Source organism: Gorilla gorilla, chromosome 3, assembly GCF_029281585.2.
Source record: "Gorilla gorilla gorilla isolate KB3781 chromosome 3, NHGRI_mGorGor1-v2.1_pri, whole genome shotgun sequence".
Lineage (NCBI taxonomy): Eukaryota > Metazoa > Chordata > Mammalia > Primates > Hominidae > Gorilla > Gorilla gorilla.
The window spans coordinates 202,079,610-202,095,771 of record NC_073227.2 but is presented as its reverse complement, the minus strand read 5'-3'; the positions used below and the strand labels follow the sequence as shown (position 1 = coordinate 202,095,771).

At 35.6% G+C, this 16,162-nt stretch overlaps 2 long non-coding RNA genes across 2 annotated transcripts in view; one reads left to right on the top strand and one right to left on the bottom strand.

The window, feature by feature from the left end:
• LOC134758278 (uncharacterized) overlaps positions 1–6,884 on the top strand; it is a 101,598-nt gene extending 94,714 nt beyond the window's left edge. The window contains exon 3 of the long non-coding RNA XR_010133282.1: positions 6,493–6,884. This is a non-coding gene — a long non-coding RNA (uncharacterized lncRNA). The remainder of the gene's footprint in view (positions 1–6,492) is intronic.
• LOC134758375 (uncharacterized) overlaps positions 1–16,162 on the bottom strand; it is a 1,115,837-nt gene that overhangs the window by 966,605 nt on the left and 133,070 nt on the right. The gene's annotated exons all lie outside the window — the stretch shown is intronic.

Here is a 16,162-nt window from a genome sequence, read left to right as displayed (position 1 = left end):
TCCTCAGATCTCTGCTTCTTACCACTTGATTATGTTTTATCATGAAAGTGATAATACATAAGATTGGCTTCATGCGAATTCAAAATTCACTGATTGTTTTCTACAACCATTAAAGTCTAACAAAATGTTTGGTGCAGATAGACATATTACATTACAACTTTAAAATAGAATATTATTTACATCATCCTTTGTCACAAAGTGAAAAGATGCATATTGTCAATTAGTTTTCAAGAATCCGTTTTTCTTTTATAAAGCTGCTGTGAACCATGAACTTAATCTTTAAAGATGTTTCAGTGGTAATCTGCTACAGTCTCAATGTTTGTCCCCTCCCTGGAACCCCCCAGATTTCATGTGTTGAAATCCTAACTCTCAAGGTGATTGTGTTAAGAGGTGGGGCATTTGGGAGGGTGATTAGGTCTTTAGAGGCCCTCCTAAATGAGATTACTGCTTTCATAAAAGAGCCCCAAGAAGCTCTATCACCCCTTCTACTGAGGACACAGCTAAAAGGCACTGTCTGTGAACTGGGAAGTGGGTCCTCTACTGGATACTAAACTTGGATTTCCCAGGTCCAGAACTGTGAGAAATAAATTTATGCTTATTTATAAGCCACACAGTTTATGGTATTTTGTTATAGCAGTCACAAATGGACTAAGAAATACACCATCATACCTCCTTTTCATTTTAAAAATTTTATTTATTATTTGATATAGAGACAGGGTCTAGCTGTGTTTCCCAAGCTGCAGTGCAGTGGCACGATCATAGCTCACTACACTCTCCTGGGCTCAAGTGATCATCCTGCCTCAGCCTTCCAAGTGGCTGGGACTAAAGGTGGGCCTCTCCACCATGCCCATATAATTCACCATCACCCTTCTTCATGTTTTATATACCACACAAAATCAAATCAGGTAGATTAAAGAAAAGTCTAATGGGAGATCGTTCTTTAACACCTCAAAAGGCAGTGCTTATACAGCAAAAGATATGGTCATTAGACCAATTGAACTTGGGTTCAAAATTTGGCTCCACACTTTGGCAATCTTGAGCAAGTGAATGTAAGTTTATTCAGTTTTTCTTAAAATTTAAGAAATACTATGTTATTTCTTAATTATAAAATAAAAAGAAATAATATGTACATCTCATTCATTTAGCATTCAACAAATGCTAACATCTAGCATGTGCCAAGACACAATTATTGACACAGTTTTGAACATGGCAAAACCCAGCCTCACGGAACTTATGATGTCGGGGAGAGGGATTGCATGTATATGTGTGTGTGTGTGTGTGTATATATATATGTGTATATATATGTATATATGTATATACACATACACATATATATACTGCATGTGTATATATACACACATAATTTGCAGATTTATAATGTTAGAGATGAATGTAATGAAGAAGTCAGTGAGGAGAGTGATGGTATTCATGGGTGTTGCAAACTATGTTTAAATTCTCTACAAATATTAATATTTTTTGTGTTTTCTTTTATCCTTTCCTTTTCATTTCTCTCTTCCAAGGCTTGTAATTGAGATTAAATACACATCCATGCACACCCACAAGCTGGATGCTGACTGTGACTATTTCAGTGGGTTTCACTGTATTTTAAGAGTATTTTCCTTAGGCTAATTTTGTTCCTCTGTAAATATGTTGCCATTCTATTTATTGTTGCTCAAGCATATTGAGTTTAAAAGCATACTCTAGTTTTATATCTTCCTTTCCATGTTTACTGATACTTCTCCCTCAATATTTTAGTGTGTGTATGTGAAGGTGTGTAGTTTGTGATTTTTATAAATTAGTTGAACTTTGCACAAGAGAATTAACTTTTACTTCTGAAAAAATATTTCCTGTTCTATTAATGTCATTTTCTTTCTCTTAAGCAACAACACTTATCTTTCACCATGGTCCTCTTAATTTTTTTCCCAAATTTTATCTTTGCTTTTTTAAAACTGTTATTGATGACATCAACCACAATTCTTAATCACCTGAGTTTGCCAATGTTAGAAGCCAGCATTGAGTTGATGTAATTATAAGAAAAATCCAAACAACGTACCACTCATTTCAAACTTCACCATTGTGAAGATTAAATTTTATATATATATATATATAATTAGAACACAGCGGGGCACATTATAGGTGCTCAATAAATCTTAATCGCCATCTTTTATCTACTATCTGAGCTCTTGCAATAGCTTTCCAACTTGGTTTTCCATCTCCTAACTATCACAGGTCACCTCTCTAAAATATGAATGTAGTCTTATTACTTCCTTTAATGTTTCTTTATCATTTTATCATAGAACACAAAGCCCTTAGCTGGAGAGTCACTTCCAGGTGAAACTACTGCCACCCTCACCGCGCATTTCCAGTGGTGATAATGCTGTATTACAAATTATCTATTCATTTTATCTCCCTCATTACACTGTGAGCTACTCATAACAGGGAACAAAATTCATTCACTTAGTAGGTATTCAGTAAACATTTGGTAAATGAGGGGCCAGTTGATTGATTGGAATGAGTCAAATATGTGCCAACTTCTGGTTGCAGGGCAGACATGAACTTAAAAAAAAAAAGTTTTGAACAACCTGTTTCGTCGAAAGTCTCTTTTGCCCAAAATTACTTGTTTAAACAGCATATTTTCCTGAAATACTTTGGTAGTTTAAGGTGTGTTTGCTCTAACTTTGGTAGTTTAAGGTGTGTAGCTATCTTTCATAGCTTCGTGCAGGAGTGTTTTTTTTGTTTGTTTTTGTTTTTGTTTTTGTTTTTTGACAGAGTCTTGCTCTGTCGCCCAGGCTGGAGTGCAGTGGCGCGATCTGTGCTCACTGCAAGCTCCGCCTCCCGGGTTCACGCCATTCTCCTGCCTCAGCCTCCCGAGTAGCTGGGACTACAGGCTCCCACCACCACGCCCGGCTAATTTTTGTATCTTTAGTAGAGACGGGGTTTCACCGTGTTATCCAGAATGTTCTCCATCTCCTGACCTCCTGATCCGCCCGCCTCGGCTTCCCAAAGTGCTGGGATGGGATTACAGGCGTGAGCCACCGCACCCGGTCGAACTTTTTTTTTAAGACGAAGTCTTGCTCTGTCGCTCAGGCTGGAGTGGAGTGTCTCAATCATGACTCACTGAAGCCTCCACCTCCTGGGTTCAAACGAGTCTACTACTGCCTTAGCCTCCCAAGTAGCTGGGATTACAGTTGCACACCACCACGCCTGGCTAATTTTTATATTTTTAGTAGAGACAGGGTTTCACCATGTTAGCCGGGCTGGTCTCAAACTCCTGACCTCAAATGATCTGCCCGTCTCGGACTCCCAAAGTGCTGGGATTATAGGTGTGAGCCACCACTCTCGGCAGCAGAAGTCATTTTTAACAAGCATTATCATCCTGCTTCCCTCACCTCTCCCTATTCTCCTAATAGATACACGGCCTTCAAAAGCACATACAAAACTTTTCCCAAGTGCTGCTTGGCCGCATTCTCATTTATTTTACACTTCTTCCCCTATGAAGAGCAAAATCCTCACACCGGCATTTAAATACTTTCCCAGCATGGTGCTCTGTTTTCTTGAGATTGTGGTCTGCTATGACCCCCAACTCCAGGGTTTCGTCACTAGCGACTGTCTGCCCTAAGTACACCTTGCTCATGCTTTCCTCCAATGTCTGATGTGTGCTATTGCTCATGCATTGGTATGGCAGATGTGAGGCTGGGCCACCCATATCTTCCTTCAAGTAAGGACTTGCTCCCTATCCATGGTCAATATGATCAGCGACCGTCTCCAGGTCTCAAAAACTTCAGGGACAGCCTCAGCTGCAGAAGGCCAACTAGGCCAAGGTCAAGTCCTTTACACTCCTGGTTATCAACCCAGGAAGAGTCTGAAGATCCACTTTGGCCTGATGCAAGATGCTATGATGGGACATGCAGGTTCCTGACATCTTGCTGGGTTGGCTGAGGCTTTGTCAGGCTCCTACCATGGTTTGACTCCTCCCACTGCCCAATCCTGCTTAAGTGTACATTCCAAATAAACATCCTGAGCCCCAAACCCCACCTAAGCCTCTGCTTCCAGAGAACCCAACTGACAACAAGTGGTCTTCTATATCTTCTCTTCTGCCTGCATCATCCATCAGTTAATCGCCAAATCATTTTCCAGGTCTCTCTCGACCGATATGGCCCAAGTTGAACCTATTCTACTCTACCCTTTAGAAGCGCTTCCTACCTTCCAATTCATTTTGAAAAAGAGTTTCTTTTATTCTTAGTAACCTTTCTCTCTCTCTCTCTCTCTCTCTCTGTGTGTGTGTGTGTGTGTCTTTCACTTATCAACTGAAGCTGTTCTATTAACTTCTTAGAGTTGGGGTCAACTCATTCTTTTCCTTTCTATCCATAGCATGAAATATACTTCTAAGGAAGAAGTACCTAACATTTACTGAATGGAAAGTAACATATTTTAGAGAACACATACATTGATGATTTCTATTTGGTTCCCCCCACTTTTGTATCAGTCATATCTAAGATAATTTGGTTAATCTTAATTTGAAAAAGAAAGAGCAACTTTATATATTTTTTACTATATACAATTTGAGTGATGCCTTTTTCTGGAACTTTGATAAGGGAAAACATTTAGAGTTTAGAACTATTTTACATTCTTGTTTCAATATTTGCATATAAACTGAAGCATGATTTTTAAAACCTCAGAACTGGGGTAAAATGAAATGCCTACTAATGTGAAATCAGCACTTAATGTACTAAAATGAAGTCTAAACAAAACACCAGCAAACACATCAATATCTCCAAATTATATTTAACAGAATCGATTCTGTTTGGTTGTGATGTGGCAAGTCAAATTCAGGGCTATAATCAAAGTATGTGTTAAGTTACTAGATAAAGATATTTCAGGTGGCTGTTATTATGAATAAGAAAGGTACACTTAACTGCCAAGTAATAAATCTCACCCTCAACGAGATGAGATGGCTCACTAATTGCTTCTAACAGAAACAAGCAACTTTTTTCTTTGTCGTTTCTATGAAAACGTGGAAGATTAAGGGAAATCTTTATTTAGATGTTTGATTCTCACTCAATTCCTTTAAGGTTTTCAGTTAAATCTAGAAATTGTGATGTAAGTTGGTATATATTGAAACCTTAAAAAAAGTTTGCAAGAATCCTGGCTTCTACATATATACATGAAATTAAATTAAAAACCTCTTGAAAACAATATAAATGTGCGTTCTCAGAAATGAAAATCTACTTCAACTCCCTACATGTCCTTCTGTTGATTAGAACACTACTGTGCTTCAGCTGTGAGAAGTTTCTTTTATTCTTTTAAGAGCTGAAACGCACGCACACACACATGCTTTTTGTCCTTGAAACTCTGTCTCTGATTGCATGTTGTTGAGGAAATAGGAAGTTTTTGGCATTTTAAAAACTGTTGCCTTTTTTCTTCCTTGCTATTTAGAATAGTGTGATATTTGCATTAAACCTTCCTCCTTTTAAGATTAGTAAACTAATATATAATTTTAATCCTTTGGATACCACTTTCTTTCATGGAAAAATGGGTTTTTGTCTGAGATATATACTTTGCAGATAACCTGTGTGTTCGTTTCTTTCTATAAAATACTCTTACTTCAAGGCAAAGTAAGCTTAAAAATGTGCTTAATGGAATAACTGATTAGCTGTTGGTCGTTCTATGGCAGAACTGCATTTGTATTGGTAATCACTTATTCACACACAAAATTAAAGCTTGGACTAGAATCTGAAAGCTGTGATGAAAAGCTCACCTCAGACAATCTTTCGAGCATACAGAAGAAAAATTTATTTGTTCTCCATTGACACTTTGTCTTTGGAAAAGGAGTAAGGGTCCAGAAATAAAAGAATAAATATATTTGATATAGTATTCTATGTAAGAGACTCTCAAAAGATAGATATTTTTGCTATCTTCACTAACAGTATACCATGTTTTCTAAAATACTTTACCTGAATGTTGTAGTCCAGAGGAAGGAGAACTTCCCCTGAGATAAGAGCAAACACACTCTTTGAAAGTAATCCCAGGTAGGAGGATTAGAAAGATAACTTGAAGCTTCATTTCTTTTATCTTATCACATCTTTGCTCCCTCACAGGAGTATAAGTGATAAATTCTGTTTAAAATAACACCATATTGGAGCTGCACAAACTAAAGCAAAACTTCTGCCCAACCTGTTTTGGGCAACAGGGAAAGAGAGACTGTCCCTCACTCACTCTTGGAAAGTTTATATTATATAGGAGACTGACACGCCCTGGTTTTTTTTAGACTATGTGCTTGAACCCGGAAAGAGTGGGGCACAGCCAATTTGAAGTGGGTGATTTGAATGCTTTGGCAGAGCAAAGATGTGTTTCATTGTAAATCATACCAGGAAAGATACAATAATTCCACAATAGCAAGGATTTTTCAGAATGTTAAGACTTAGCATTAAGGTAGGAGAGGGTGGTTAAAAGATGCATCTCATCCTTCATGCTCAGTATTCTCTTCTTTAGAAAGAGCAGCAACTGGATGGCACAGAACGAGTTCTGACGTTTACATCAGAAGATGGCCCTGAACCGGAGCCAAAGCTGGCCGAGGAGCTGGGGGAGATTGTGAGACTCACACTTTCATTTGTGAAGTGAGATGCTGACTCTATTGTTGGTTTTGTTTGGGGGTTTGATGCTCAAATAAAGCAATACACACGAGGGAATTTACTGACATTGTTTTAAAAAACAAAGTTAATGTATGATGATGCAGTAGAGTGATTCATGAATGGCATTATGAATATTTTAAAAACACAAAAGGAATTAAAAGAGTATACTTGGATGTTAATGAAAATAAAATTTCATTGAGAATAAGAATCTTGGTAAACATCAGTTGATATTAAAAGTTTATTGCTTTTAAAGGAGTCTGAAATGTTCTTTTTTCAAGGTTAATGCATTAAAATGGGGTATAGCTTAATCTAGACAACACAAATTTTAATGTGTGATTATTTTATAAGCTCTAGGTTGAAATAATTTTTATCTACATGGGAAAACTGAATAGATTATAAAAAATTGTTTAAAAGAAAGAGAAATTTCAGATGTCAAATATGTGGGAAACTTAATGTCATTTTATTAACTAGAGATAGAAAATGAGGTACATTAGTCTTAGACAGTATTTAGAGCAGTTAATTGCTAAGTCACCAAAACAATCTATTCTACAATGACCTTACTTTTAAAGTAGTTCCATGGCATGAACTCAAGGACATTACTGCAGCAAGGTTCTTAACAAATCAGTCATATTCATTGCATTTAATAATCTATTAGGGGCCTTCACTAGAGCGAACAACCAGCATTTCTTTTAAACTCTTCCATAATTCAGATTTTATCAATGTGGACTAACCCTGTGGTCAATTAAATCTGAAGTAGTGCAGTTTTTATGTTTTCTGAATATATTGGGCCTGAAAGCAAATATTATTTTATGATATGTTAATAACACAAGGAATTTTACTAGTAATATTTAGTGGAGCATAAAGGTACCTAAGGCTCTGTCTATTTGCACAGTAGCAGAACGGATCTAAGAATGATTCCAACTATAACTCTTAGTCAAACACATTAGCACAGTCCATTTACATAGTAGAATGCTCAGTACAGACCTAAGAATATTCTTTAAAGTTACAGTTGGAATATTTCTCCAAAATGTCCTTATAAATGTGTATACATGCCAAGTCTGAAGTACGAATTACAAATTATAATGTGGCTCTAATTTGTTATCATCTGATAAAAAAAATCTAATTTGTAACAGAAGCAAAGTTTAGTTTCAATCTAAACTCCTGAGGACCAATTCTAAAGAATGAGAAGCTTATTGTTTCCCTGAAATTATTGACCATACATTTTAAAACATCAAAATATTCTGAAAAATGTCTGTAGTGGTCTCAACATCTTATTTAGTTTAGAATCTTGGCAGACAAACATAAGTGCCAAAATGTTCCAGATGACCAGTTAGAATGCAGGGGATCCATAGAATTACTCTTAATGATGCAAAGTGCAAATAAATTCCCTACAAAATAAAAAGAAATGTATTCCTTTTATTTGTAGCTTATGGATACCTGAATGCTGTTTTACTTTGCTTCCTAGTTTCTTTTTCCTTGTGTAACTTCATACATTCAGAATATGAACTCATTTTCTATTTTCTGTGTCATTCTTTCATTAAGATCAATATCTCTCTTTTTTTTGTTCAAAACTTGCATGCTGCTATCCATAGTTAAGCAATTGATAAATGTAACTTTTACATGATAAGATTATTATAGTATCAAAAATGTAAATCAATTTTTGCTCTAAATTATTATAAATATCCCCACTTAGCCTCTGGTAATCTTCTGCTCTCATGTTTACAGAGACAAGGATCTAAAGACTTTTAAGAGTTTTGATGAATGTATGAAATTAATGTAACTTAAATTTAATTTATTTTAATTTAAATGTCATTATGGACACAGCCATTGGCTTATTTCTGGCAGTGAGTTCAAAATGAAAAACCTTTGAGAAAATAATATTTAACGGAGAAGTATCATGCTCCATGAATTTAAAGATCAAACTGTATTGCATCCAATGTTGTTTTAGATATTAAATAGTATAATGTGGGATTATACCACATATTGCATTACTCAAATCTTAAGGAAAAAAAGGTTGCTATCTAAAATGTGAATATAACATAAGTACATTTTTCTTAGGGGAGAGGATAAACCGGTAAGATCAGCATTACATTGAATCTAAAAAAAAACAAATAGAAAAACTTACTTGGAGATTGTTTGAATCTTATTTTAAGCATGTCTTTCCATGCTTATAACAAGCATGTCTTTTTCATTACATTGTTTCATTATTTAAAACAAAACAAAATAAGACAAAAAAAAAAAAAAACGCCTAAGTTCCTGGCAATCGCCTTCTGTTTAAAGAAAATCCCCTAGGAGGTGTGGACAGAACTTAAAAATCAGAGTCAATTGCTTCTTAATTCAGATGTAGAGAGAGGATAGGGCATAGTGAGGAACAGGCTTCAAAAGGAACCAAAGCATGAAAGAAAGTCACCTTGTTAGCTGACAGAGAAGTGTGCTTGCCTTGGGGATGGAAGCTTTCTTGAATATTCCTGTTTTAAACGGACACTGTAAACCACACCATCATTACCTATAGGTAGGTCCTAGATGAATCTATCCAAGATTTGTCAGACAAATGACAGGATTGCTGGACTTGCTTTTTCTTTGGTCACAAAAACCAGATAAGTGAAACATGCACATTTTTGCTGATTCAAATATTACGATGGAAACTGGCCTTAAAGGGGTCAGGAAACAAACAGAGGACCTTAAGTGACAAATACACTCCTGCTTGCTTTTCCAGTTTCTCTGTATGCTCCCATGTTACAATGGAAATCAAAACCTGTTCACTGAATTTTCTTTTAAAAGTACATGAGGAAGAAATGTGGATATTTGTCTTCAAGCCTCAATTAAACATTCAGATTCCCACAAATTTAAACCATTTTATATATGAACCTCACTTTTAAACAATTAAACAATGTTAATTGTTAATATACTGTATTTGTTTGAGAATGTTGTAGTTTATTTTATAAGTTATATATAACCTTCCTGCTTTTTGAAAATTTCCACTATGCTGGACTAAATAGTCATAATGTTCTAAGAAAGGAAACTTGGAGTCACATATTACTTGCCCTTCAAGTCGTACCTTTAATTACATGATTTACCAAGTCATACCAATATTTTTCTACGTGGTTCATATATGCTCTGGTCTATGTCGATCAAGGTTACTCAACGGCCTCATCTTTTTTCTCCTATATTACTACCGTTATTTTCTTATCTGATTTTCCTTACTTTTCCTCATTGCCCTCCTTCCCTACCAGTTTCTACCAAACCTTACCTTACCATGTGGTTTCAGCATCTTGAAGATTGTTTGTTTCCTCAAGACAGGGTTATTCCACCAAATAACTTAGAAGGAGACAGAGGCACAGAGGCAGGGAAAGAAAAAGGGGAGAAAGAAGGAGAGGGAGAAAGAAGGAGAGGGAGAAAGAAGGAGAGGGAGACAGAGGCAGAGGGAGACAGAGCGAGCGAGCGAGAGAGCGCGCGCGCGTGACCAAAAAGAACATTCTCATTTAAGTCCTGCTACAACAGAGGCAAGCATGGTGGTGAGGAAGAGCCTACGTGGGGCGTGGGGGCAGGGACAATTAACTTTGTTTTGCTTTGAAAATTTATGAGAAGTAACAGCTAAACGATGATTTGAATAACAGGGTAGATTTAGCAAGATATTCCCTCCTTTGGCAATATGTAGTTATGTGGAGAAAAGCTTGTCTAGACACTGGAAGACTCAGATGAGAACTTAAGTGTTTGTGGATTTCCAAGAGTTTCATGTGGCCAAACCTAAGAGAGCGCAAGGGAGGATGGATCAGGGCTGGCGAGGCTGGGGTCAGAGCAAGGGAGCAGATGATGACACCCCGTTCTGAAATGGTGGAAAGGGGTAAGAGAAAAGTAGATGAATTCAAGGGAGATAAATTGTCTAGGTGTGACTTTTTGAATATGTAGTGTTAGGTGGGTGAGGGTGCTTCCCAGGGCTCTGCCCAGGGCACTTAAGTGAATGAATAGTAAGTAGCAACTTTCCCTGATTTAGATAAGCCAGAGGGAAGAAAAGGATGGGGGTGGGGTGGGGAAGATGTTCCAACTCAAAGGATATCTCTTCATCACTTCTGAGTTTGCCTCTCTTTTTCCTCAAAATTCTTTCAGGCAGAGAGCTTCCCATTATCCTGCCAAAATATCCGCTCCTTCAAGTTGCTTGCTACTTCTGCTATTGTTAGACATATATTCTTACTGTCTCTCATGTGAAGAAATAAGCAATAGAGACCAAATTCCTCAGAGAAACTAATTTTCTTTTTTTCTTTTTTTTTTTAATTTTATTATTATTATACTTTCAGTTTTAGGGTACATGTGCACAATGTGCAGGTTTGTTACATATGTATACATGTGCCATGTTGGTGTGCTGCACCCATTAACTCGTCATCTAGCATTAGGTATATCTCCTAATGCTATCCCTCCCCCCTCCCCCCACCCCACAACAGTCCCCGGTGTGTGATGTTCCCCTTCCTGTGTCCATGTGTTCTTATTGTTCAGTTCCCACCTATGAGTGAGAACATGCGGTGTTTGGAGAAAGTAATTTTCAGCTTCAAACCTGGAAACGCTTATCATTTTACTTTGATTTCATCTTCAAGCCTTCACTTCATTTAAAGATGGAATGCAGTGAAAAATGGAAAGAGGTAGTAAGCTCCATTCCTAGCAAGTTCTACTCCCGATGGTTTTCACATCTCAGCCTGAAAGTTGGAAACTATAGACCAGAGCTGTGGCCGGGACATGCATAATAGGTGCTGGACAAGTATTTCAAAATTAGCCAGGCTTGTTGGCGGCACACACCTGTAGTCCCAGTCTCCTACTTAGGAGGCTGAGGTGGGAAGATCACTTGAGGCCGGGAGTTCAAGACCAGCTTGGGCAACATAGCATACCCAGTGTCTACCAAAAAAAAAAGTAGCCAGTCATGGTGGCACAAACCCGTAGTCCCAGCTACTCAGGAGGCTGAGGCAGGAAGATCACTGGAGCCTAGGAGGTGGGGGCTGCAGTGAGCTATGATCACTTCACTGCACTCCAGCCTGGGTGACAAAGTGAGAGAAATAATAAATATCAAATATTTTAAAATTATTATTAAAATATAAAATACATGTCCAGCACCTATTAACATATTAAATATTTGCCCAAAATACTTAAGAATATATAACAAATTTATATATTTATTATTAAAATATATAACAAATTTATATTTATTATTAAAATATATAACAAATTTATATATTTATTATTAAAATATATACATTTATACATTTATTATTAATATATAATAAATTTACATATTTATTAAAATAATTATTAAAATGAATATATAAATTTAAAATAGTAAATATTAAAAATAGGTGCTGGACAAATATTTCTTAAGTCAATGAAAGAATAATCTATCATTGGTTGAATACTGTTTAAATCAGATTACATAGTACTGAAGAAAAATAGACATAGATGTTTATCCAATTAAAATAAGTTATTCTCAAAAATTTAATCTATATAATTTACGCCTTGCGTATTTTGCCGAAAAATGTCCTATCTTGTAGCTAGTACTCAAAGGGCATTGAAATAGAATAACTACAGAGATTGCTCCTATACACTGGAAGCTCCCCTGTAAGTTCTTTGATCTTTACTAGCTTTTTTGCCCAAAGAATTCGTGAGCTTTTGTCGACACAGGTTAAAACAAAGAGCTGTCCTAGTGGTTGATAGTTCTTTGATATATGATTGTGCTTTTTTGTAGAAAGAATTCAGACGTCTTCGTCAGAATCGTGTATTAACATACATGCTATTATCTAAATGTTTGATGTAAATTGGATTTTATGTTTCCCACATTAAAACATTAAAGAAAGAGAAACTCCTGCGGTCAAAATGTAATACTATATGTCATTAATTTTTTTAATCCTCTAATTCAGTCTGTTAATATGACAAAAGCCAACATGACAGTTCTCTGATATTTTCGTGACTTTTTGTTGAAAGTATTTTATTTGTCATTTTCAATCATGTGATTGATATAGCAACAATCTAACTAGACAAAAATTCCAAAACTTATAATCGCTGACTTGGTTTTGTTCCTTATTTCAAACCAATATAAGCACTGGATGAAAAAATTCAATTAGGAAAAATGCACGAAAGATATAAAATAAACATGACAACAAATTATTAGTATTATACAATGCAGCTTCCACTTTGAAAAATAAATATTACATTGAAAATGTTCAAGTATTTGAGATTTTGCTAAGATAGTTATAAAATATTCTGACATGAATACAAATATATGGAAAATATTATTTTAAATTATTTCTGCTAATTTCTTTCTTTCATTATATCAGCAACAGATTAATTTTTTAAATTAAAGCTAATTTAAAACTTTTTTTAGAATAGTATTAGACAACACTACTTAGTACTCAGCACAGATGCTGAAGTGAGTAAAAAAAAATGCAAGCTAATGATTCTATTATCAACATTTTACAGAATATTCTACATTGTGCATAACATTATGCATACAGGTTAAGGCTTATATTTTCAAGTATTATTTTTCCATGTAGTGCTTTTATATACAACTGTTTTTTCCCCAGACTAAAAATAAAGTGTCTTCACATCGTTTAAAGAAGTAAACTTTCACCTTTTTCATGAAGCCCTTTCAAACTGACCAGAGGAAAGCTATTAGGTTCTCAATTTTCTCTCTCTCTCTCTCTCTCTCTCTGTGTGTTCTTTCTTAAGAATTATAGCCCTAATAATTCATCTGCTTGTATCTGTACATACTTTCTCATTCTATAAAACACTGACATCTAAATTTACCATCCTTTTATATTTTAGTCTAGCGTTGCTCTATAAGGTGTATATATATTGTGAGCTTCTGCTGGTCTTCCTGTTTTAAGTAACACCTTCCTAACAGGTAAGGGTGCTTCCCCCAGTAAAGCTTAGCACAATGCACAATGTCCCAGGAAACCAAATGCCCATTCTCCCCATCCCATTTTAATGATATGGCCACAAACGAAAAACAGGATATCCCTATGCATTCTATATTCATCTTGTTTATTCTTACTTTCTTAGTGTGATAGATTGTGAACCTCCTTACTTAAAGATAAGGGATATGAGATCTGTGAGACGAAACATCAGTGGATCAATTAAGGCTATTTAGCTTAATGGTGAAAAAAGTAGTAGATGAGCTCAGGACGTTCAAGGGGCAGTTTCATGGCTTAGAATCTACTTAGATTGCCTCGTTTCAATGTCCTGGCTAGCACTAAAAATCATGTGACAAGGAAGGATTTTCTTAACTTCATCACACATTGTAATAAGAACTTATAACTTTTGCAGGTTTTAGATATTTTATAATAATGGCCCTTGCTTATATTAGGTATTCAATATGTGTTGAATTGTATTAAATATTGCACACAGACAACATCTGTTGATGGCTTCATTCAAGTTCCTAAACTCTAAAGTGAGTATTCATCATTAACAATTTTGCTGGATTTATTTTTTGAGGATATATAAAATTATACTTTTTAAAGATTACACATATAAATGAAAACGATTCTTTCATATTTGAGATCCTGATTTTATTACTTTTTATAATCCCTAGAATAACCTGTTTGACAAAATAATTTTGTGGTTTTAGCCATTTGAGGATCTAAAATTGGGATGAGAACATAAGATATAAAATGTATAACTGAGTAGAACATTAAGATAAGCCTATTTGGGTATACATTTTTTAAGTTAAGCGAAGACAATCAAACTTACAGGTAAATGAATTATGTATCAAACAGTTTCACTCTCTGACCTTACCAAACTGAATGAAAAAGTAAACAGTCTGTCTCCTTCTCATTAGCTAAAATAAGCAAGATTATACTTTTTAAATATATTAAAGGCTAAGAGTTTTTCATATATTGGAAAAAATTAAATGCTTAAAGTGTTCAAGTTGCTTAAAGTGATGGATTTCATTTGAATTTATAAAAAATGCAAGTATATTCTTGATGCATAGCAATAAATAATAGTTCTCTCAAGGAATACACATTTTGAGTTTCTTTTTCTAAGAAAATTTAGGTAGAGACCATACATTTCAAATAAGTTAAAGATCAGCCAATTCAGGATAAGTTAAAATCATCTTTCCCAGAAAGTATATACCAGTAATGTGGAAATAGAAATGATTTATCAAGTTAAGGTATGCAATTTGAATGTAGTTCAGACTTAAATAAAATAATAGCACATATTTTAAATAACATTACAGATATCAGGATAAACGCATAAAGGCCAGCCATACCACATCACAACAAATTGGGGAAGCGCAGGATCCTTTAATGAAATTAAAATGATTTATAAAAATGTGAAGTTGTCCGGGTGCGGTGGCTCGTGCCTGTAATCCCAGCACTTTGGGAGGCTGAGGCGGGCAGATCACGAGGTCAGGAGATAGAGACCATCCTGGCCAACATGGTGAAACCCTCATCTATACTAAAAATACAAAAATTAGCCAGGCGTGGTGGCGGGCGCCTGTAATCCCAGCTACTCGGGAGGCTGAGGCGAGAGAATTGCTTGAACCTGGGAGGCGGAGGTTGCAGTGAGCCGAGATTGTGCCACTGCACTCCAGCCTGGTGACAGAGCAAAATTTCGTCTCAAAAAACAACAAAAACAACAACAACAACAACAACAACAACAACAAGGGTCGTTTATATTTCACAATCCCCTTATATTACAACATAACTGGTTGGCTAGTTTTCTCACATGTAAAGCTAGCTTGATATTTTAGTAACTATGTTATATGTATTATTAGATTTAACTTCTTGTTCAAATGGATAGGTAGCTCCCCACCCTTCAGCAATGTGAGGGACAGAGAAGAAAAGTCGGAGAAAAGGATATGATGTGTATACCCAGATTCATGCTGAACTGCATCCCTGAAAGAATGTTAACATCACAGAGTCTATAAAATAGGAAAAAGTATATTTGGACCAAATGCTGTATTGGCCAAGTTCAGTTTAGTTATTGTTTATATGGATTGGTTTATGGTTTGCAGGAGGAGGTCTCAGATATTCAAAGACCTTTCTGGCAGACGCCTCAGCTTTGGAGGTTTGGCTGGTGCATCTATGCCATAGTAACATGTCCTGTAAAACTTCTCACATCATCTCCTAATTAATTAGAGGCATCGTTCTTCCACATCTCTACCTTACTAGAATACCTTCAAGAACTAATCTTTGGATCTAGCCTGTATTGGTTGTTGGGCAAATATTTGCTGGATTAATTGTAGTTATACTCTCAAAGTGGGCTTGTTTATGTACTTTGATAAGTGTTAAGGCACGTTTCATAGAAGTATACATGCACACACAAATACAAATATATGTGTCAATCTAAGTGATGGTAAGATTGTAATATAAAAAACTGCTTTCTTTCTTTCATTCTGCATCTCCTTTATTCTAAACTTTAAATTTTTCCTCTAGACCTGGCTGCTTCGCAGAGCAGTTTAGGTTCAAATGTGAAAGCAATGTTTTGAAAAATCAATTACTCTAACATAAAAGATTACTATATATTTCCTATAATCATCCAGCACATTGTTA